The following is a 17526-nucleotide window of genomic DNA, read 5'->3' on the forward strand; positions in this document are numbered from 1 at the left end:
CACAAAGCCACTGACCCGCCCACGTCAAGGGCACCGTCCACCTCAGTGAGACAGGAACTTGGGGTCACTGCCTGTTCATGTGCCACTCAGCAGTGCACACCTAGCAGGCCCTTGCTGCGGGACAGTCAAGCAGTTTTGAACTTATCTGCTTATCCTCAAACATTGCAATAGACATCCTTTTTGCTGGAAGTCCTCACACAAATAGATTTAATTTTTTTTTTTGTTTTAGTTTTTGGTACTGAGAATTGAGCCAAGTGGTGCTTCATCACTGAGCCACATTCCCAGCCCTTTTTATTTTTATTTTGAAACAGGGTCTTGCTAAGTTGCTGAGGCTGGTCTCAGACCTGCCATCCTCCTGCCTCAGCCTTGCGGGGTGCTAGCATTACAGGTGTGCACCCCGCACACAAGTAGATTTTTAAGCTAACCTCTCTCCTACTGTGTATGATGTTAAAGATATTAAAATAGAAAAGATGTCAATGACCTAATTGATCTTAATTTCAGACACTCTTGCCTCAGGAAGTCATTGCCTGGGGCCTGCTAAGGAAGCAGGCAGAACCCCCACAACCCAACCCAAATGGGTGAGTGATGGCTGCAAGACAAAACAGGAAGTCCCACCCACAGGAAGTCCCACCTCAGAGGTGGAGCTTTCCTTGGTAGACCTGCCTGTCCAACATGGCAGCCATGTGGGTGCTGAGGACTTGAAATGTGGCTGCTTTGAACTAAGTTTTGCTGAAAGTATAAAATACCTTCAGATTTGAATGATTCATGAAAAACAGTATTTAAACATCTCAATACTTTTTACGTTAATTGCAGGTATGATGATATATTTTTGACACCTTGGGTAAAAGGACATTTTTAATGTTTTCACTAGAGCATTGTAATTGTGTCTAGGGGTGGAGTTCCTTTTGACATACTCGTACATGCTTGGGAATATTTTAAGGGTTAGTTCTGCCTGTGTCTTTGCTTCTTCTCTGCCGTGGTTGTTGGAGAGCACTCAGCTGCATACGTGCCCTGATTTATATTGCTGTTGGGTGGTGCTGGTCTTGTGCCTCCCCGTTTGCATATCGTGTGACGATGACTGTCTTCCGTGGGAGCGGCCGCCTTCCTTGCTGTCTTTGATCTCACAACCACCCTGGGAAGTTAATTTTTTCTCATCTGCATTTTATGCTGCCTGGAGGGACTGCAGATTCCCCAAGCTTCTTGGGAACCATGTAGCCGAGAACCAGGCCCCTGGCCAGGCGGGAGCTTGTCACTACTGTCCTCAGAGTCCCCCGCCTGGACGTGCAGACCAGGGCTCCTACATTCCAGCCTGGGCTGCCAGGGCTTTGAAGTGTGCTCAGCCCTGGAGTCCTTGCAGGGATCTGGACTTCCAGGGGCATCTGGCTGTGATCCCAGGAGCTCCAGGGAGCTGCAGGACAGAGGGAGAAGGAACGCAGCAGTCGCCCTCCCCCACGCTGCAGCCCGAGGCCCTGCGCCCTCTCTGAGCCTCCGGGCTCATCCTCCTCCACCGACAGCCCTTCGTCCCTCCGGTGCCCCCACCATGCACCCTGCCCTGTACCCCCTCCCTTCCCTGCCACAGAGAGCAGGGCTGCTACTCTGCCCCCAGAGTGCTGTGTTTCCATTAGGGCAACTGTTGACAGGGACACGTCACCCGGAAGATGGATGCTGGCTTTGTCCCACAAGTCCAAAGACCACGGAGCCAGAGATGGCCCTGAAAGGCCTTTTCTCCGTAAATTACTGCGTTTATTTAGCCCTTGAAGGGTTGTATACAGAGCCTGCCCGTGCACCGAGGCAGCCAGGGCCACCCCCACGGCAGGAGGGGCTTGCTGGGCTGCCCAGGTGTGCTGTGCCCGCCCCCGTGAGGCAGAGTGCCCAGCCCAGACCCTGTGCCTGGCCTTTCCAAGGTCAGAAGCAGGTTTTGTGACTCTTTTCTCCTGGTTTAATCTGCTTCAATGGCACGTTTTACCTTGGCTACAGCAACACGGGCCATGAAAGGCCCAGATCACACCTTAACGGCTCCCCACGTCCCCAGGGACTGACAGCTTCTCCTTGCCCAGTGCCCGCCGTGCATCCGGGCGCCTGGCACTACATTGGAAGCAGCCTTCCCCGGGACTCAGGAGCCTCGTTTCTCTAAATCAGGAAACTGAGGCAAGGGACGGCAGGACCACAGGTATGGTGGCCTCAGAGCCTGAAGGGGACGGCATGGGGACTGTTTTCCAGTGTCCCACACGGGATCATCACATTGATCAGAAAGGCAGGGCGGCGTCGAGAGATGCTGTTAAGCCAGGTTGGGCCGGAGGTCGGACCCTCCTCTCTGCTGGCTGCAGGGCGTCAGGAGCTGCCCGACGGCCCTGAGCGCTTCACTTCGAAATGGTCGACCTTCCGGTGTGTGCACTTCTGCTCCGTAGAAAAACAGAAGAAATGAGCTGGGCCGGCAGGAGGGCAGCCGCCCACCAGGTGCAGCAGCGGGCTCACTGCGTGCTCTCTACCCTGCAGAGGGATCAGCGGGCCGCTGCTCTCATGCTCTTTCATGTCACCTGGGCTGGGGACACTAATAGGTGGAGTGGTCAGGTGCTGGCCCTGGTGCAGGGCAAGACCCCACCCACTTGGCTCACGTCCAAGCCCCTGATCGGCAGCAATTCCCCAGGCCCAGAAGGTCCCCCTCAGCAGAAAGAGCCTCCCTATCTCAAGCCTCTCCCAGCCGCGGGAGGGAGTCTGCCGGCCACTCCACCCACTGTCCCATCAGAAAGGTCTCTGGGCCTCGCCCTGCCCCCATCCCCATAGGCCTCCCCAGCAAATCTCAACAGGCAGGGAAGGCCAGGAGCGGGGGTCCCAGCCCCCGCCTGAGCCGTACAGGGGACAGAATCCTTTGCTGAAAGAGCTCCCGTTCCATGAAACCCGGGAGCCACTCCCCACGGAGAACAGGTTCAGAACTCCCCTGGGACGGGGTTGGGGGGTGGGGCGGTGGGGATGACAGGTTCAGAACTCCCCTGGGACGGGGTGGGGGGGTGGGGCGGGATGACAGGTTCAGAACTCTCCTGGGACGGGGCGGATGAAAGTGTCAAAAGTGAGGTCGGCTGTTTCAAAAACAAACTGGTGACTAGAATTCCCTGATCCTTAAATAGTTAGAATTTCCTTTTCCTTAAATTGGCAAAAAAAGGACTAGTTAGAAACCACAACACGCGGTGCTGGCGGGGGTGGCAAGATGCGGCTCCGCTTGCGTGGCTCGTGGGCAGACCATCAGACTTCAGTCTCTCCATGATGGCTCGGCAGGGGCCCGAGCACAGGAGGGGCACATCCACTGATCTGCAGCTCCGCTGATCTGCAGGGACGCAGGGAGGACAGAGCAGCAGCCTCGCGCCATTCTTGCCTGAGCACCTGCGCTTGCAGCGTCATTCACGAAGTTGTGTGCTCAGGGGGCCACGGTGCCCGGACGGGGGACACCTAGACGCAAGCGGAGCTCCTGGGGAGACTCCGCGATCGGCCCTTCTGAGTTTTGTCCTGGATTCTCCACTCACCAACAGAACCCCTTCCCACTCTGATTTCCCCTCCTCGATTCCGCCTCAGGATTCAATTTTTCAATTTTAAAATATTTATGTTCTCAAATAATTAAAGAAATGGAAACTTTCATGATAAAACTGTAGTGAGAAAAACACAGGATCCTACGTCATAGATAATGATTCAAACTGTTTAAGACACAGAGAGGGGCAAGAGAGATAAAATATAGCAAAATACATAAGGCGATCACCCCAGGATGTCGGCATTATAGTTGAATAATAAGTAATTTTTAAAAATTTTCCACTTCAAGTTAAGCTTTCTATAATGAATGCTTTGTTTTATGATAAACATGAGATCTATTTTACAATTTCAATAAACGTGTTTGTTTTTACAAACTTCTTGGTGTGTCATCTACAAAGCAGAGCTGAGAGGCCCCCTGGGGGCTAAGGTGGCCCGGTGGGAAGGGTCTTGGTTTTCCACACTCCCAGGCAGAGCCCAGAGGGCCGTGGCTGGTGGACGGTGGACGGTGCCCCCCTTGGGGCCAGCTCCACCTGGCTCTGCTGCTGACTGGCGGCTGTGGTTGCCGTCCACCACGTGGCCTCTGCTCTCTCTGCACCTCGGTCTCCGCCACCATGGTGAAAGGTCTCCAGGTAGCGTTTCAACACCTCACCATCCGAGTTGGGTCAAACCGTCAGGTTTTCGGAAACCTATTTGCCAGCCCATGCTTATCTATCGATTATTTTTTTCAATGACTCACTTTAATTTTTAAATACTTAGAAAGGAAACTGCCTGTGGCTCTTGCAAGTGGAAAGGGCTGCCCAGCCGTGCAACCATACAAATAAACTCAAGGAGCATGAACATGCTGTTGAATTCCGAGGACACCGTAACCCGGTGAATTTCAGCCCCAGAGACCCGAGCCCGAGGACAGGAAGGGACACTGCCTCTCCTACTTATCCAGACAGGGAGAACAGTAACGGTGGGCGTTCTTGCTTAGAGCGAAGTGTGCGGACGCCCCACCAGCACAGGTAGCTGGGCGGGGCTGGCCCCAGCACCAGCGTTCTGCTGGTTCCTAGGGGCCCTCAGGGCTGCCAGGACTTGGTTTTCATCGCCCCAGAACAATGGAGGGTGTTAAGCTGTTTATTATTTCAAGTCAGCAGAATTAGCCAGGACTTCGAGCGGTACTTAAACTTATACCACCTTCCAGAAACCCAGCCTGCCTCAAGTGATGCAAATTGTTCTCGAATCTCTTATTAGCGATGCTCTTAACTGTTGAAAGACTGCAGGCCATTCAGGGGCCAGAGAAACCAGAGACCTCAGGGAGCAGCAGCAGGGGTGGAGTGCGAGGCGGATGTCGGGCCGCTGCCCCTGGACCCCAGGTGCTGGCACGGCACCTTCCACTCCCCCATGCTGGGCACCAGGGGCAGGTGGCAGCATTAGGGCCGCTGCGGTTTTTAGATGGAGCTCAGAGAGGTCATGTCGTTCTGTGAGAAAGCATCATTCACTCCTCCATTTAAAAATACCCATGCGCGCTTCCCGCCTCAGATGCTGGGCCGCCACAGTGAACCCAGAGACAAAGGGGCCCCTGGAGGAATGCGCATGGGGCACCCTGCAACCCTCGGGTGTCACATGCAAAATCCGTCAGGTAGCGTTGCCACAGCGAGGAAAACTAGCGGGCTCGGGAGGGAGGAGGCTCAGGGCCGAGGGACGCTGTCTGTGCTCTGCCTGGCCCGGAGCGCTGGGGCACTGCGGGCCTGCGTGGGTGGACGTCGGCGTCCCGCCCGCTGTGACGTCGAGCTGCCGCTGTGGAGGACCTTGTTTCTCACCTTGCCCGTGAATCTTTAATGATTCTGTTTCTTTAAAAATAAAATGTCTTTGCAAAAGTCAAAATAATGATGGGCATGGCAGCAGTGCCCGCCTGCCCAGTGCCTGCAGGTTGTGGCTGGGGAGCCAGGCTGCCCAGGCTGACCGAGGCCAAGGACGCCGCCGCCCTGCGCCTCGCAGCTGGTGCTGCAGAGCAGGTCCGTGGCAGCGCCACCCCTTCTGCTGCAGATGAGAGGCCCTGGGCAAGGCCCTGCCCACGCGGTTTGCACGGTCATGACCGCAGAAGGCTCTGGAAGGCAGTGGGCTGGGCTTCTGTGAGCGCCAAGCACGATCTCGGTCCTTCCTGCCACGCTTCAGAGGCAGGGCTAGGCCCGCTCGCAGCTGAGGAGAGGGGCCTCCGGAACCAAGGTGAACGTGGACCGGAAGGACTCGACGGTGCTGGGCGCCCCGACCCAGTCCGCACAGCTCCCTGCCGCAGCTGGGGAAGTGGGCATGGGCCTTGCTGAACACCGCCGCCCAGGCATAGCACCCAGGCCTGCCCTCTGGCCGCCTGAGGCTTGAAGTCCCCGGGTTTTTGTAAAGTGAGAGAACCAATGTCTCTCGTGACCTCAGACAGAAATCCACTGAGAGCTGCCCTGTTCCTCGGATCAGGGCTGCAGAGGGCCTGCTGCAGCCAGGACTCCACTCCCCGCCCCTGAGCTTGCTCCAAGCCCTGCTCCCCACAGCCTCCTTCCTGGCCCTGCTTCCCTGAGCCTGCTCCCGTCCTCGCTGCCCGCCTAGGCCTCTGCATCAGCTTGGATCTCCTGAGAACACAACCCCGCACAGCACCATTCAAGCCCTCAGGACCCAGAAAGAAACGAAGAAACTCCATTGAAGTTGGGGGCGCAGGAGAAGTGGCAGCCCCCGGGGGAGAGGAGGCTCGGGCCTTGGGGAGGACGGGCACAGGTGGCCGCGCTGCTGCCAAGAGCCCTCTCACGCTGGTCAGACCCAGCCGCTGAGGCCACCCTCTCCCTGTGCCCCTAACCACAGGACACCGGATGAAGCCACCTTCTGCCCCTCCCAGCTGTGGGCTCTGGGACAGGTCATCTGGGCCATCTCTAAGTGGACACAAAGTCCTACCTGCCCAGAAGGGGCGATGGTTGACCTGAGGCTGCTGGCACGGAGCCTGCTGCAGCCCACCCAAGGGAGCTCCCAGCTGAGGACCAGCAGAGTTACTGACCGTTTTAGCCAAGGTGTCGGGGCTGGTCCTGGTCATGCTGCCGGTCTGAACAGCCAGGCCCTGCTGTGGTTTGGGGGCACACAGGTTGACAAGGGCCCTTTGCTTTCCTCCAGGCCTGACCAGCAAAGGCACAGAGCAAATGTGGGGTCTGGGCAGTACCCCCCTTGCCGGGCGTGTTTCTGCCCCACCAAGAGCCCTCCCTGAGTGCACAGGCCGGGCTGGGCAAGAGAGCCTGCTTCCCTGCGCACTTGCGGCGGCCTCTGGGTCCTAGTGAGCCTCACCCTGGTGGGCTCCTTTAGAGCAGGAAGTCACAGGGACAACCCAGCAGTCTCCAGGTGAGCCAGAGCCCACGTGAGTTTGCTGGAGAAGCTCATCTCAGCCCCACGTTCCTGGGTGCTGGTTTCAAAACTCCAAGCTGCCGTGGGGTCCCACACCCAGCCTAAGGCCCTTCTCAGTGGGCACCATGCTGTGAAAGCTCTCCACTGACCACCAGGGTCAGCCAGGAACAGCAGGGGAGGGAGCGGCCCCAGAGGAGGTGAGCTGCCCAGTGGTGGAGGGGTGGGCTGCCGCCTCGGGTCTCACACCTGGCGGGGGACACAGCCCCTGGCCCTGCCTCTTTCATCTTCCCTCACTTCCCTCTCCCCTCTGGGCTCCAGTCAGAAGCTTTTCAACTTGAAGACCTTCTCGCCTCCTGTGGATCCCCCTGTCCCTCACCCAGTCCTGCAGATGTCCCTACTTCCAGCCCACGCTGTCCTTTGATGCCTGGGAGGTGTGAGGTTGCTGCTGGCCACAGAGGGAGGGAAAGCCAGGCTTCCTCTCACTGTTGATTAATGGCAGCAGCTCTGGGCCTCCAGCCTGGCTCCAGCAGGGAGGGGGCTGTGGTCACACGTGCCCACCCGCCGCAGTCTCGGATGGCAGCTGAGAGCTTTGGTCCTGAGGCCTTGTCGGCCCTGAGCGGTGGAGTGCAGAGGGTCTTAATGGGCTCTATGGCTGGGGTGTGCAGATGCAGCCAGAAGGCGAGGAACCGACCTCCACCCCACCAGCGCACTGGGCGCTGCCAGGCCTGCCCGCTGGGCCCCAAGGCTGCCAGTCACCTGTGCGCAGCTCCAGTCCAGCCCGGGGGCCACTGCCCCCCAGGGCAGCATGCACTTTAGGGCTGTCAGCTGCCAGAGGTTGGGCACCTGCTGGGCACTGGAGGAGGGCCCTGTGGGTGCGCGGGCAGTGCTGCTGGCCAAGCACACCCTCCACAGCGCCTGAGCCTCCCCACTGTCCCCGCCACGCTGCAGCAAAGCCTTTGCAGGTGCTTCCCTCTGCCGCCCAGAGTCTTGCCAGCATCGGGAAGGGATCAGGATGAGCACCCAAGTGGGTCTCACTGGGAAATAAACAGCCCGGCTGTCCGTCTGCAGTGGGAGGGGGACTGTTTCCCTGGCGGCCCTGGGGGAGAGCCAGCCTCAGGAAGGGCATCCTAGGACCTGCAGGGCTGCCTGGAGAGGAGGGGAGCTCACAGCCTCGGGCAGGCCAGGCCAGTGGGTAGGGCAGGTCTGCAGGGCGGGCCTGTTCCCTGCTGGATCAGGGGACAATGAAGAGTGAGTGAAAACACAGGCTTGGACGTTTGAAACGCCTTTTATTCAAGGGACACATTCGGAGAGAAGGCAGAACGATGAACGGGATGGCCCCAGCCCAGGCCTCCAGGGCCAGCGGCGGCCTCTGCCCCGCTCCCTCCTGGCTCAGAACCACTTGGCCTGGGACCCAGAGGCGCAGCCTTGCTGTCGGGAAGGGTCTCAGCACTCAGTCTTCGTTTCACAAGAGGAGACAGTGTGGCCCGTAAGTGAAGCTGTGCCCCTGGGCATCGGTGCCAGTCTCCACCTCCCCAGCCTCTGGGGAGACCACAGACCCAGCTCTGAACTGGCTCGAGAAACCCGACAGGGCAGGGAGCACGCACACCTAGCGAGCGGCACGTGTGGGGAAGGGGAGGGATGTCATATTCCAAGTGGGCTTCTCTTCGGAACACAGACATCTGGTGCCCTATAAATAAAATTCAAAGCGCAGGCACTGTGAAGCCATTAGGGGGTGGTCTGGGGGCTGCTGAGAGCCTGCTCGCCGTGGTGGGAAAGCCTCACCCCACACGTGGGTGTGCTCGGGACTTCCCGTCCCCACGTCGCCAGGCTGCACTGTCTCATGAGTAAGCCTTAAAACATGGACCGCTGTCTGGAACTGTCACGTTAGCGGTTGAAACAGCTACCTAGGACTCTCTGCTTTCGTTTTGTCCGTAGGGGGAACACTCTGAAAGGCAGGGCCGCCTTCCTCGCAAGAGCAAATTCCCGAGCACGCGGGTTACGCGGCAGGACTGCTCTCGGCCAACTTTCCACCGTCAGGTTTGAGATGCTCTTCCAAAGCCGTGTGCTCCTTGGGACCCATTAAACAGGCTTTCTTTGATAATGTTCAATTCGACTTATCCAATTTAAATATTTGCTCTGATCAGCGACCATCGGATCCCAGCTTCATTTCAGGCTGCAGAATAATTTCTCTGGATTCTCCCCCGCTGCCCGGTGGGCCCAGGGCAGCACGGCTCTTCCCAGCTCCCGAGCTCCGGGCTGTCCGGTGCACCGTGCAGCGGAGGAATAGCACCATAAACCCGACCTGAAGGCTGCTTTTACAATGTTTACCGGGCCTGCCCTCACTTCTGTCTGACGAAGACAGGGATTATTTAAAGGGTTCCTCCTCGCCAGATAATTATAAGGAGAGATTAGTTTTTTAAAGGTAGAGCTTCAGAATGTAAAGAAATTGCCAAGGAGATGATGTTTGCTGAGCGAGATTCTGCACTAGCCGCTTCCCCTGATTTGGGAGATTTTTATAACCAGTATCGACACCAAATGGATGGCCATTCCTTAGGAGTCAAGCTGCCAGGGCAGGAGCAGAGGAAGAAGGATCACTTCGGCATTTTAAGTCAATGTGTTTTTAAAGGAGCGAATGCCGCTTCCATTCCCACTATCTGTGGGGCTCCATGTAGCCCCTTTGGGTACCATTTTTACTATTATTTTGACTTTACTGACACAGTATTAGAGACAATCCCTTTGGATTTTGTTTTCGTGTGCTGCCTTTACGAACCCGAGCCCTGGGCTGTCCCCTCTGGAGGGATCATAAAGTCATTCATAACAGTGTCAACACCGGCCACTCCACTCCCGGGTGCAGCCCTGGGGAGACACCGAGGGGCGGTGGGAGGAACTCTGTCCCTTATCTGAGCAACCCTAGGAAGGGGAGGGGGCTCTTCTGCAGTGAAAGGAACATTTATGAGCGCAGGGCCAGCGCCTGCCTTATGGAGCCCGAGGGTGGGGGATGCCACCCGCCTGCAGCCCGGAGTGTTTACCACCGGGTGATTTACAGCGCCCAGGTGTTCCTGGGGAGACATCCTGGCTCTGGGCGGACACGGAGATGGCATGGATTGGTAGATTTCGGCATTTTTCTATTTATTAATGATCTGGGGCTCAAAAAGATTTTTTTTTTTTAATGGTCCAAAGCAGGTTCCTGCCTGTGGTCCTCCCTTAGGCGGACTGACGCCCCGGCAACCACCCCTGCCAAGCCCCCTGCACCGGCCCTGGGGACTCTCTACTCCTGAAATCGCCCCTGCTCCCCTCCAGCTGGTTTCTGGGGTCCACTCCTGCCCTTCGGCCTCAGGGAGGCTGCATGGCCACAGAGCCAGCCTCTGCTCTGCTGCCGCCGGCTTTGCCCCGTCCAGAGAGCTCTGCCGGGGCTCCCGCCCTGGAGGCCACTGTCTGTCACTCTGCTCTGCTAATGTTTTGGTCCCTGACACCTGAGCAGGGGGGGAGGTGGCCCTCACAGTCCCACCCCCAACTTAAAGCAAGCCCCAGGAAATAAAATGGTTTATTTGAAAAAAAAAAAAAAAAAAAAACCCGTATTTCAAAAACTGTTTTCATTTTTTCATTCACGTTCCCCCTGGTTTGCAGGAGTGCGGACACTCACTGCAGGTCCGTTTTTACTCTTCTACTGACCTTTCTCCAGCCACTTCTGACACTCCGATAAAAAGAAAATAAATGTCTTTTTGCCTCATTGAACGACGTATATGTTTGGGGGTCTCGTCTATGTTTTCACTTTTACAAAGTACATTTTTTGCTGATCCCAATAATACTGGCTGATTTAAGAGCTCATTTCGTTGTACCTGGCTCTCTCTCCTTGATGACAAATTTCCAATGACTGTCTTTGTGTCCCTTGCAAAATCCACAGACAAAAAGCATTTGGTGAAACACAAGCGGGTTAAAAAGCAGAGGCCATTCGATCCTGTTTAAGCAAATGATCTAATTGCTTTGCTTCGGATTCTGTGTTTAAAGTAGTCCTTTAAGCCCACAATTTGAATGCTAACAAATTCACTATAAAAGCAGTCAAATCTCCCCTGCTGGTGCTCCTTTATCCTTGGACTATAAATACACACTCCTCCCAACACAAAAATATATCATTGATTTGCCATGCTAAACGGGGAACCAGCGGTGCCTGCAGACAATTATCAGCCCGGGAGCAAGGGAAAAAATTCCAGCACTAAAACAAAACTTTATTTCCTAGCATCAGATGGAAGCCCTCCCGAGGGCTGGGAACTCCGGGGAAGCAGTAGCTCTGTCACCTTGTGCCGCCTGATATTTAGATGATCCAAGGAAAGCATGGAGCTGATCTGATAAAAAGTGTGTTTAAAAGATTTCTTGCCTTAGCTCAGACTTATTAACAGCGCACGTGTGTGGACCTCTTTTCTTAGTGTGGACGGGGCGGCTCAGCAGGCGTCTGCTTGTGGGTACAGAGACAGGGGCCCTGCTTCAGGCTCCCGGGAGAGCGGGATTCCCAAACGCCAAGAGCGCAGCGCCGACACATGCAATAGCGGGATGGATTTATTTTAACCTCCACTGGCGCTTAACCAAAGAAGCAGGTGACGAATCAAAGTTTTGTTTTTTTTTTTTTTTTTTTTTTTTTTTTTTTAAATTCTAAATAGCAAGAGAATAAAACTTAATGTCCTTCCATGAGGTCTGAGCCCTAAAAGGTAAGAGCGAGTTAGCCAGGCCCTGGTAAACGGCTAAACAGATTAGTAGCCTTACTTTTTAACATATAAACATCTGAAACCCGTTTCCTGTTTAAGAAAAAAAAAACAAAAAAGCCTAGGTGGATGACCTCGGGCACTCTTTTTTGATTAACAAATGCGAATTGTACATCATGGCGGAAAAAAAATGATCCGCGCTTGGTGGTCTCTCTACGGTCTGTATATGGGAGAGAGAGAAAAAAATACAAAAATAAACGTTACCTTCTCACTTGCAGGGTGGGCAATGCCATCTCCGCAGCCGGCCGGGGCTCTGGCAAATGTTAAGGCTGTCACTGCAGACAGAATCCCCATGGTCTGTGCGCCTCCACAGAGGCCGGAGGAAAACATTCCTAGCATTCCTGGTGCTTGGTCCTATCTCCAGGCCCAGGGCCTGGAGGCTGGTGTCGCCATCAAATGGCCTGGACCACGGCTGACCCAGGCCCACCCCCACCCGCCAGCCTTCAGAAGGGTGCAAACTGCAAGCAATTTGCTGCCTAAACCGGAGGATGCAGCCCGTGGATGCTCGGCCCTTAAGGACACAGCACCAGCTGCAATTCGTTCCGCAGAAAAGAGCTTAGCAGTTCTGGCACATTCTGACAAGACACATTTTATAGGGTTTGTGCTAAAATTTGATATTGGAAGTTGGGAATTCCAATTTTATGTCTCCAATGATAACAATAGCAGCTGGGACCTTTAAGAAATGTGCGTATCCCTTCTATTTAAGATCCATAATAAAAACTATTTATGTCAAACACCTTATAAGGGAAAGATTTAGCCTGAATGTCAATATAACATATAATCCTTTTCATATTTAGATAGGGAAAACGATTCATTCTTAGTGCCATGTATTATCTTTGGTTTGGACTACAAGATGTGTGAGGCTTCCAAATTTTAAAGCAAGATTCTCCTTGTTTTGAGTTTCAAATTCATTGAGTGACCTTCTTTCAATATCATTTCTGTAGGAAAATCAAACCTCGATGCAGTATCACTCATTTTCCCAAGTCCTTCTTACAAATGGACACAACTTGGGGCTTGATTCAGTTGCCTGGATTACCCAGCATGCCGTAAAAGCACCCATGATGCTTGCTTTGCTTTCTGAGAACGTCTTTGGTTTGGGAGCATAACTAGCCGACTGGCCGGCTGAGTGGCCGGCACATTAGTAATTCTGGGGAAGGATCAGGGCGACGGCTGAGCAGGGAAGATCTTTCCCAGCAAAGGAGCAGTGACACCCAGCCGGAGCAGTTCACAGCTGGACTCTGAGAGGCCTGGAAGGTTCCGAGACCTCCTGTGACAGCACACTGTTTTCTGAAGCGGGAGATCCTGTTGCCAAGTGGACCACGCTCCTTGCTTATGCCAGCACTTGGGTTAGAAATGAGAGTCCAGATGAGGCAGAAGCTACTAGAGAGGCGAGAACAGGCGAGCCAAGGGTTCCCGTGCACCCCGCACCCCACATGTGTCCCACTCCCCTGCTTTCTTTGACTTCGTGGGCTGCGTGGTGGGGTTAACCAGTGGGCTGGTGGTGCACAGGGTCATCCTGAATGTCCTGTGCTCCCACCCTGGCCCCCGACTCTCCTGCTGTTGGGGAGGCAGACAGAGGCCCCTGGAGCCAACGTAAAACCCGCTTCTCCTGGGACCTATCGGAACCAGATGGTGGCAACCGGAACTCAGCAAAATACGAGTTCTGCGTTCTGAAGTCACAATGTGAATACAACAGCTCCTAGCAGATCTGATTTTGAGAAACAGCTGATCCTCAAGCCTCTCCTGCTTCTTCTTGGTCAGAAAACGGCCCCAACTGAAACCGAAGGCAGTTTCCTGCTCCATCACGAGAGGGCCAACAAGGTGCTCCATTTCTTCCCCAGCTTTGTCACCAAACACCACACAGGCAGAAGCCGTGTCTCCTGCGTCACGAGCCAGGATAATTAACAAGCTGAATTTTACCTTGGTGACATGACTGTGGCCAGAGAACCCTGCTCCTGGTGAGGCCTAGGAAGTGCCTGGGAAGACGGCGTGAGCACTCGCGTGAGACCTCGCTGGCCTGGAGGGCTCGGGCACTGGGTTCGCAGCAACGGCTTGGTTATTGCTTCCCAGCCTCCTGACCACCCGAGGTTGACTATCAGTGTCCACAGGCCACACCAGAGGCACGAAGGTGAAGGCACATCAGTCACGTTCCCCCTCGGCTTGGAAAAAGTCGCAGCACTTGTGTGAGTGACCGTCGGCCCTGTGGAGGCTGCAAGGCTGGATGCGCCGAGTCACGCGGCTACACAGCTGTCCTAGGAAAGCTCGCTGACCCCCTCAGGACCCCCAGGGGACATGGACTGCTGGGACCTTCGCTTTGCAGATGAGAAATCTCGGCCACTGCTGAAGACCCGACCGCAGGAAGCAGCAAGGGCCCATGTGCTGCAGACGCCAGGCGCCGGCTGCTGGGAGTAGCTGCGAGGCCAGGCCACGCCAGCACTGGTCCAGCCACCAAAGGGCAGGCTGCTGCCCTGCCCCAGCCCAGGTGGGCCCATCTGTGACGTGGGGTCCCCACGGGTCCCCACTCCTGCAACTGTCATTGGGACCGCATAAAACAGGAAGGGTGGGCACAGCCTTCCCCAGGGGAGCCTGCCCTCTCTGGACCCCAGGTCCTGTCCGTAGGAGGAGCAGAGAAGGGTTAAGCGCTGGCCTGCAAGTCGTGGTAAATGTGGGCCGTTGCCTTGCTTGTGACCCACACAAGATCGTGTTGGCTTCTGCTGGGAACAGCAACTCGCTTTTTTAAGTGGGGTGGCCGTCCCTCAAGAAGAAAGGCTGGAGAAAAGTAAGCCAGGAGACAGTGACCTGGCGGGTGACGTAGGGGTCTTGTTTGTGATTCTTGTTTGTTTGTTTTTGATTTGTTTGTTTGTTTGTTGCCTCTTCTGGGGCTGGGTGTCCTTGGGCAAGTTGCTAAATGCTTCTGGGCCCACTTCCCCTTCTGCAAGAGATGCCCGTAAGTCGTCTGCCTGCCTGTCCCCTTCTCCACCAGATGAGCCCTCCAGCCACCTGAAACCACCTTGATGGGAGCACACCGTCCTCGGAAGCACCAGAATGTCCTTTTATTTAAAGTACCCACTATGCATGATCAAAATAGCAACAATTCGCAAATAGTGAACCTTGAAAAAGAGCGGTAGGCTTGAGGGTGGCTTTCTTTTTCTTGTTTTTTCTTTTTTGCTGCAGTTGGCTTGTATCGACGTCTGACCTCTCCTGACGGCTGTGAGTCTCCTCCACAGGCACGTGGCTGGAATCCTGCGTGTTCCAGAGCAGTGGGCAGGGAGCTGCCTTCCTCCCCTCTGCTGGCCACTCACAGGGTTCTGTCCCCGTGGCAGAAGTTCTGAGCTCCCACCGTGGCTCAGTTATCTCTTTGGGAAGGGGTCCTGGGGTGACAGAGCAGAGTCAAAGGCTGCCAGCACTCCATGGTTCTTGATATGCTTTCCTGGCCCCTATGTCCCCAGGAGGCATAAAGCACCTTCACCCAGGCAGCCCCCAAAGGTCAAAGTCCAGTGGAAATGACCCTGGGGTCCTTGCCCTGAGCTGGAGGAAACTGAACAAACCCTCCTGGGAAGAGGACTTCATGGGGACACTTTTAAAAGTTCCCGAGGACGAGAGTTCTATTCAGTCAATTATTTTCAGAAATTGTGGAGAAAACGCTTCTGTGTCTTAAGAACAAACCCTACGGCAGAGAAGAGGGCGGCGCAGATGGCTGCTGACGTAGGTGTGGCCAGAGTGGGCAGCGGAGGGAGTGAGCCGAGAACACTGGGTGTCCTTGGGCAAGTTGCTCAGAACCCTGGCCAGGCTCCTCGGGCAGGCTGCTTGCACCCTGGGAGTCTGGCTGGAGGCCGGGTTGGCCGCAGCGGGTCCGGCAAGGGCTGAGGTCGCCCCGTGTTACCAGCACCCAGAGAGGCCAAGTCGCAAGGGTCACTCACAAGGAGCACCCAGGACTTGGAAGAGAGGACCAGGGCTTTCGCGTGCTCTGTGGCAGTGGTTTCCTGAACCTTTGAGAGGATCCGGAGCCGCCGATCTAAACTTTTCCTGTCCTTTGGAACCACCAGGGGACATTAAGTAAATACATTTCAGAAACCCTCCAATTCATTGGGTCAGAACCTTTGAGACTGGGGCTCAGGCATCAGGAGTTCTTCAACATTCCCAGGTGGCAGTAATGTGCCCGGGGCCGGGGACAGGTGACCTGGAAGCTTCATCAGAACGAGGCCGGAGGGGGCAGAAAGACTGGGGTGGTGTCCACAGGGAAGCCATGCCTTTGCTGACTGAACCCAAGTTTGCAGAGGGCACGGGCCTCCCCAGCCTCCCCAGCCTCCCCTGCAGCCGAGTCAGGGCCCAGGCTGTGCTGGCCGGGCAGACTCCCGGTTGTCACTCAAGACTGACGTGGGCAGGGAGTGGCCCCATCTCCAGGACCTGTTCAGCTCAGACTGTTCAAGCTCAGGCCGCACTGCCTGGCCAAGGGCAGGCAGGGGTCGCACACGGAGGTTCTGGCCCTGCAGTGGTGGGGGCGAGGGGCCTGGGGGTCGGAGGCCAGGAGAGGAGCAAGGCCCGGGACTAATCCAAAAGACGGGCGAGCATCTGGGAAGGCTGGAGAGCAGGGTGTGAGGGAGGGAGCCCCACTGCCTGGGATCCCGGGAGTTCACAGGGAAGGGCTCTGACCGCGGCCGTGCACAGAAGGCAGAGTCTCCAGACAAGAGCGCGGCAGGGCGTGATTCAGAAACGCCGGGCTTTTCACAGGCGTAGAGGGCAGGAGTCAGAATGTGAAGTCACCTCCGCATTCACAGGGGACCCTCTGGGAGCGGGGAGTGCTGTGTGTTTTCATCCGAGGTGCCCACACACGTAAAATCACCAAGCTACCCGACACAGGCTGAAAATCTGTGTGCTCAGTACTTCCCTGTAGGAAGTGAAACTCCAATTGAAAAAAGAAAAAGGCCGATACACCTGAATTGTAAGAAATATGGACGAAAAGTCGTAAAAATAGAAAAATATCAAAACCACAATTAACAGAAGATGAACCAATAGAGGGAAAGAGGCTTATGTGGATGTGACCGTGACCCCACTCTCGGTGGGTTTCCTTCCGTGTCCCGGGTTGTCTCCATGTTGACTTTCACGAGGGCAGAGGCCTTCACGACCTGTCCAGGGCTCGTCCTGACCCCTCTGGCTGGGTGAACGCTGAAGCTGGCTCCCTCAAACCTGAGGACTTGGGGGAATAGGTCTAAGGATGGCCCGCCCAGGTTTCAGCCCAGGAGAATCCAGGAAGCAGCCACGGTTGGATTCTCCCGAAGTCCTAGGCAAGGCTTGGGAAGATGTGATCGCTAAAACATCAATACTCAGCTGTAAAATAGAGGTGGCATTTCAGCTCTTCCTCCTCTCTTTGGTGTATCAAATATCAAACCCATTTTTTAAAAATGGAAGGATGTATTTATTTGTTTTGGAGGAAGGAACCAGGACGAGGTGCAGCTGCTCTTCCTGAGGAGCTCGGAGGGCTGCCCTGGGAAGCCAAGCAGGGAACTGGCTCCCCAGGGAGCCTCTCTCAGGAGTCAAGGAGAGAGGCAGGCGTGGGCAGCCAGCACCTTGGGGAAGAGAAGGGTTGCCACGGGGCCCTCGCACAGGGTCCGTGTCAGAACGGTGCCCTTCTGGGCAGACCCAGTCCTGCTCCAAGGTCAACGGCTTGGAGAACTGCCCCCACTGGACCCTCTGCCAAGCTCCTTCTGCAGTCAACAAACCATACGGCTGTTCACAGCGGGCCTTCAAGGTGGGATCAGGAAGAGTCTAGAGCTATGGAACCCCTGGCTCTGGGCCAGGGTTCCACCTCAGTCTCCCTTCTCTCCTTTCCTGCCCCAAACCCCAGTTTGGGTCTTTATGGACCAAGTCCTAGTGGAACGTTCCAGAACAGTGG

At 55.6% G+C, this 17526-nt stretch overlaps 1 long non-coding RNA gene across 1 annotated transcript; it reads left to right on the top strand.

Annotated features, from left to right (window-relative positions):
- Positions 1 to 8235: 8235 nt before the first annotated feature.
- LOC124967444 (uncharacterized) lies at positions 8236 to 10465 on the top strand. Its single transcript, XR_007105532.1, has 2 exons — positions 8236 to 8362; positions 8812 to 10465. It is a non-coding gene; the product is annotated as an uncharacterized LOC124967444 (long non-coding RNA).
- The last annotated feature ends 7061 nt before the right edge of the window (positions 10466 to 17526 follow it).

Source organism: Sciurus carolinensis, chromosome 16 (assembly GCF_902686445.1).
Source record: "Sciurus carolinensis chromosome 16, mSciCar1.2, whole genome shotgun sequence".
NCBI lineage: Eukaryota > Metazoa > Chordata > Mammalia > Rodentia > Sciuridae > Sciurus > Sciurus carolinensis.